At 40.9% G+C, this 6,000-nt stretch overlaps 1 long non-coding RNA gene across 1 annotated transcript in view; it reads right to left on the reverse strand.

Annotated features, from left to right (window-relative positions):
• Positions 1-403, reverse strand: part of LOC122452855 — a 47,306-nt gene extending 46,903 nt beyond the window's left edge. The window contains exon 1 of the long non-coding RNA XR_006272869.1: positions 124-403. This is a non-coding gene — a long non-coding RNA (uncharacterized LOC122452855). The remainder of the gene's footprint in view (positions 1-123) is intronic.
• Positions 404-6,000: the final 5,597 nt, after the last annotated feature.

Genomic DNA, 6,000 nt, shown 5'->3' on the forward strand with positions numbered 1-6,000 from the left:
AGTTACCAAGGTGGCCAATGGAAACAGGAAGGACCCCCTGCAGCCAGGAGCACTGCAGGGAACAAGACAAGCCAAATCCACATGCCCCCGTGTCCCCACGTCATTATAGCCCCTCACACTCACCCCAAGGCTTGCTTTCACCCTGTCCTCCCTGGGAGTCTCTCTCCTCTGATCATCCAGGTTCTACTGGATTGTACAGGGGCCCTGGGTAGCACAAGCTGTGCTGGGAAGAAGGATACAGGAAGGAAGGGAAGAGATTAATCACCATTTCCACAGAGACAGTGAGTCCTGGCTCAGGTCAGCCGCTTTCAGGCATGTTTCCAAGCGGGGAAATAGGAGCCCAGGTGACATGGGGTGAAGACAGAAACAAAGGGATCCCATAGGAGGCTAAACAGCCCTTTAGGGAAAGATTCTCCCGCCCCATGAAGTGCTGACTCACCCAGCTGTTATCTGCACCCCCACCCTCTCTGCTTCGCCTCCGAAGACAGCCTCACTTTAACTCAGACTCAATGGGACTTGATTTTAGTCCTCCCCAGACAGTCCCAGGGGGCTTCCTCAGTCCCTACAGTCACGGGTGTGATGTTCAGCCTTCCCTGGAGGCATAGATGTGGTCCACTCCCTTATCCACTGATTCTTCCTCCAACAGGAGCTTGTTTCTCTCCATTCAACAGAGCCTCTCTTGAGGAGGCCCTGCAAGCAGCATGAGGAAGCTTCTAGACTCTCTCTTCCGCCTTGATGAACAGGAGCAGCTGGAGAGAAGAGTCATCAATGGAGACAATTTCCAAATTTAGGAGAATGAGACAAGATAGGGCTAAGGTCAGGCCACCCAGTAAGGTCTGGGAACATCTTAGAGACACTTGTTGACAACAGGACACCACAGTCGTCCAGCCCTTTGGGATCAATGAAGGTAAACAATGAGGGTAATCCCACCCATAGGCTGCAAGGGCAGCAGGCAAGGAGCCAGTTCTTCCAGGGTGTCCTTGTCTGCTCAGCGAGTCTGGGTGACAACTGTCCTGGTCTTTGGTGGTTCTTTTCCACTGGAGTCCCTTCTGTCTTACTCAGGGGACATCCCATGGCCCCTCCATCCTAACACAGGCTAAGGGATTCCCACTCCTTCCCTGCCCAGAGCCTGTCCAACCCCAAGGTCCCAGAAGTCACTGTAGGAAGAGTCAGGAAGAGATGAGAAGAGACACACAAGAGCAGTTCTCCTGAGCCAGGCCACAGATGAATGACAGATCTGTTATAGACAAAGCTAATATGGAGGGAAAAAACTAGACAGGGAGACAGAGAAAGATAGAGTACATACCATCAAATATGTAACCTCGTTAGTCACATGTTAGAAGTATTGACAGGTTAATAGAAACAGTATAAACAATAGGGATTTTGCTGAGAAGCTGCAAAGTAGGAGGGAAGATTTAGGAAACCCTTTATGGAGAAAGCAACCATAGTGTGAATAAAAACAAAAGATATTTCTACATACAACTGCAATTACTCTCTTAAGAGGACTGACTATGATAAAAGAAGGTCTCACATGTCATATTAGGATAGCACAGATGTACAGGTTGATAGTGATTTGGGAGAAATGAATTGTGCTGTAGAAAATGAAAGAGGAATGGAGTGACGGTGAGACAGAATTCACAGCACTTAGCCCAAGAGAGGATCTGCAGTAAAACAATCAAAGACAGAGAGTTTAAATTTTGATTGTGGGGAAGGCTCACACCTCTTTGTTACTGTCTTTGTTACCCTGATTGTTTCTTTAAGAAAGAGCACTTTGCTCTGCGTAGAAGTGGATTCTTTGGGGTAAACTTGCAAAAAGTCCTGTGGCTAGCTCAGTGTAAGGTCAGAAAAGGTCACATGGGGAAGTTGTCCTTGAGGACAGCAGATGATATAAATGTAATTGCCTGGGAATTTGCAAAAAATCCTGGGAAAACTTCAAACTTGAAGGCTGTGGAATTAGTAAAGATCACCAATTGGTAAAGTTGGACCCTGATATAATCGGGGTTATGTGTGGAAAAAGTAGAATACTGCACTAAAGTAAAATGAATATGATGGTGAAAAGTTGAAAGCCTTTCCACTAAAATCTGGAACAAGACAAGGATGCCCACTCTCACCTCTTCTATTAAATACAGTATTGGAAGTTCCAGCCATAGCAATCAAAAAAGAAAAAATAAATAAATAAAAGGGATCCAAATTGGAAGGGAAAAGGTAAAATTGTTCTTATACGCAGATGACATGATACTATAGATAGAAAACCTAAAGATTCCACACAAAAACTACTTGAACTGATAAACAAATTTAGCAAAGTAGCAGGATACAAGGTTAACATACAGAAATCAGTTGTACTTCTTTACACTGACAATGAAATACCAGAAAAGGAATGCAAACAAATAGTATCTTTTAAAATTGAACTCCAAAAAATAAAATACTTAGGAATGAAGCTGACCAAGGAGGTTACCTGACCAAAGGAGGAACCTGACCAAAGACATTCACACTGAGAACTATAAAACATTAATAAAGGAAACTGAAGATGATTCAAAGAAATGGAAATATATTCCATGCTCTTTGATTGCAAAAATTAATATTGTTAAAATTGTCAAACAACCCAAAGCAATCTACAGATTTAAGGTGATCCCTATCAAATTACCCAGGACATTTTTCATAGAACTAGAATAAATAATCCTAAAATTCACATGAAACTTGAAAAGGTCCAGAATTGCCAAAGCAATCCTGAGGGGGGAGAAAAAAACATAGCAGGAGCCATAACCCTCTCAGACTTCAGACAATATTACAAAACTACAAAAATCAGAACAGTGTGGTATTGAAACAAAAACAAAAACATGCATGAATGGAATGGAATAGACAACCCAGAAATAACCCCCTGCACTTATGGTCTATTAATCTTCTACAAAGGAGACAAGAATATACAATGGGAAAAAGTCTCTACTGCAAGTGGTGTTGGGAAAGTTGGACAGCCACATGTAAATCAATGAAGTTAGAACACAGCCTCACACCATCCATAAAAATAAACTCAAAATGGCTTAAAGACTTAAACATAAGACATGACATCATAAAACTCCTAGAAAAGACCATAGGCAATACATTCTTTGTAATAAATTGTACCAGTGTTTTCTCAGATTAGTCTCCCAAGGTAATAGAAATAAAAACAAAAATAAACCAAAGGGATTTAATCAAACTTACAAGCTTTTGCACAGAAAAGGATACCACAAACAAAATGAAATGACAGAATGTGAAAAAATATTTGTAAACGATGTGATGGACAAGGACTTAATTTCCAAAGTATACAAGTATACAAGCAGCTCATACAATTCAACAACAGCAAAAACACAAACAACTCAATCCAAAAATGGGCAGAAGACCTAAATAGACATTTCTCCAAAGAAGACCAATAGGCATATGAAAAGATGCTCAATATTGCTAATTATTAGAGGAATGCAAATCAAAACTCAGTGAGGTATCATCTCACACCAATCAGAATGCTCATCATTTAAAAAGTCTACAAATAACAAATGCTGGAGAGGGTATGGAGAAAAGGATCCTCTTACATTGTTGGTAGAAACGTAAGTTGGTAGAGTCACTATGAAAAACAGTATGTAGGTTCCTCGGAAAACTAAAAATAAAAACACCATTTGATCCAGCAATCCCACTCCTGGTCATATATCCAGACAAAATTATAATTCAAAAAGATACAAGCACCCCACTATGTTCACAGTAGCACTACTCACAATAGCCAAGACATGGGAGCAACTTAAATGTCCATTGACAGACGAATGGATAAAGAAGATGTGGAACATTGGTTCCCTGGCAGTCCAGGTCAACCTCTAACCACAGCAGAGGAGGGATGGGCCACTGGTTCAGCTCCAGCATCTGCAGAGAGCAAGAAGATTTAGAGGAGGGGACTGCCCTTTGAATTTCTGGCTGGAAGGAACTACAATCCACATTTTATAAGATAAAGAAACTAAAGTATATGAGCAAAAATATCACATACAAAATTAGACAATTATAAAGACATAAAGACAATGTTTCCCTTTCTCTTATGTATTCCTATAAGGAATCCCTAAGATCACAGAAACAACTTGCAGGTGGTAGCGTCTGTGATTGAACCCAGATCTGCCTGGCTTCAAAACCTGGCTCTAGACTCTCATTTTCTCAAAATGTGGCCTGGAACATGAGCATCACCTAACGGTAGGGCCAGCTCTATAATATGTATGGCTCAGTACAAAATCAAAATGTGAGCCCTTTGTTCAAAAAGCAGGAAAAACATACCATGACAGGTACTGAAGATAAAGTTTTTTCTTTCCTCCACAGCCCCTCAAATTGTTGTGGTGTTTTATATTTGCTATTTAATGTCATTCTAAGTACAGACACTTTTAAGATTTTACATTTCTAGCATGGATTTCCCATTTATCCTTTTATCATGTAATGCCAGTTTTAAATGGAAAAGTAAATATAATTCATATGTGGAATCATACAATTTGTATTTTGTAATTGTACACACAAATGAATTTTGTTCTTCACAGAACAGTGGAAACACTGAATATATCAACTGTTATTCTACCTCTTAATAAGCACATATTCTATGAACAGTCTGTACCTTCTCTTTCCTGATGAATAAGAAAGGAGTGAAAGGAAATGAAACTTTCCCTTTCTTTCTGCAGCATCATTTTTAGCATAAGTGGCTGGCTTAATGCAGAAAAGCAACATAAAAGGGTATGAAATTGTTCCTTGGTTATTCATGTGTCTTAGAACGTCATTTCCTTCTAACTGGTTCACAGCACACTCTGGTCCCAAGCCTGTCAGTGCTCCTAACCTCCCTAAGTCTTGACATGACACATTCCCCTCTATTTGCTTTGAGACCTGCGGAACTCCCACCAGAATTCATACTCATGGGTCATTCCCCATTGCAGTACCCAATGGTGTCATAGCAAGAGACAGGAGACAAGCATATTCATACTGCACGGCATGCATCTCACACAGGCCACCCTGGACTGTCCAGCTTTACCTTCAAAACACATGTTCAAATTGAAAATTATTAACAATTTCAAGAGGGTGACAGTTGACCATGAAACCAAGCTGAGTTCCCTTCTGAGCACAGGGCCTTGTGAGACTACACAGGTTTCAGCCCATGGTGCTGGCTTTGGCTGGGAGCTTGCTAGAAACACAGGTTCTCAGGCTTCCCCCAAACTTACTGACTCCATCTGTGCCTCAGTAGGACCCTCAGGTGGTCTGTGGGTGTGTGCAAATCTAGTCTAGAACACTCTGTCTCTCTGGCTGCATGCTGACCTCATGGCCTGGCTAGGTAAGTGGAAATGTTTTCTCTGGTCAGCTCCATCCCTCTGTCTTCTCTCCTTTGGGCCAACCTGCAGCTCCCCCAGGATGTTATCAACCTGATCGTCTGCTAGCTCTTCTGAAAACTTATGTATGAGGCTCTGCTGAAATCCCAGGTTTCATCTGCCTTCATCTAAGACCTGTGTACATTCATGAATCCCTGAGGCAAGAAAGAAACCACAAAATCATATTTCAGGGGCTGAGCCGAGGTGGTGCTCTCCCAAAAGATGAAAATCCTGTTTTCCCCCATGCTTGCTATTTCATTCCATTTATTTCCCTACTTTTGCTAGTTTTAAATTTTCCCAGAGTGTATGAGGATTTACTATACTTCTCTTTTTACTTTTGCTTGAGATTTCCTCATGATCAAGTCAGAGAGATAGTAATAAACTTCCAGAAAATCTTTAAAAGAAGAAAGGGAAAGAAGAGAGAGGAAAATGTAATTCTCGTTAACACTGAAGGCATTTCTAAAAATAATAATTTTTTAAAAAAGAACTTAAATCAGAATCAGGAAGCTTTATCTTCTTGTTTCACTTTCAACCTCAGAAATAAAATAGAATCACTCTTCAGCTAAAATGGAATCACCCCTCAGCTTAGGAGCAGAGCTTCACTGCACTTCTGTGTAGTAAACCAATATGGTATTTTCTTAACACAACT

The sequence above is a fragment of the Cervus canadensis genome, chromosome 14 (genome assembly GCF_019320065.1).
Source record: "Cervus canadensis isolate Bull #8, Minnesota chromosome 14, ASM1932006v1, whole genome shotgun sequence".
In the NCBI taxonomy this organism is placed as follows: domain Eukaryota; kingdom Metazoa; phylum Chordata; class Mammalia; order Artiodactyla; family Cervidae; genus Cervus; species Cervus canadensis.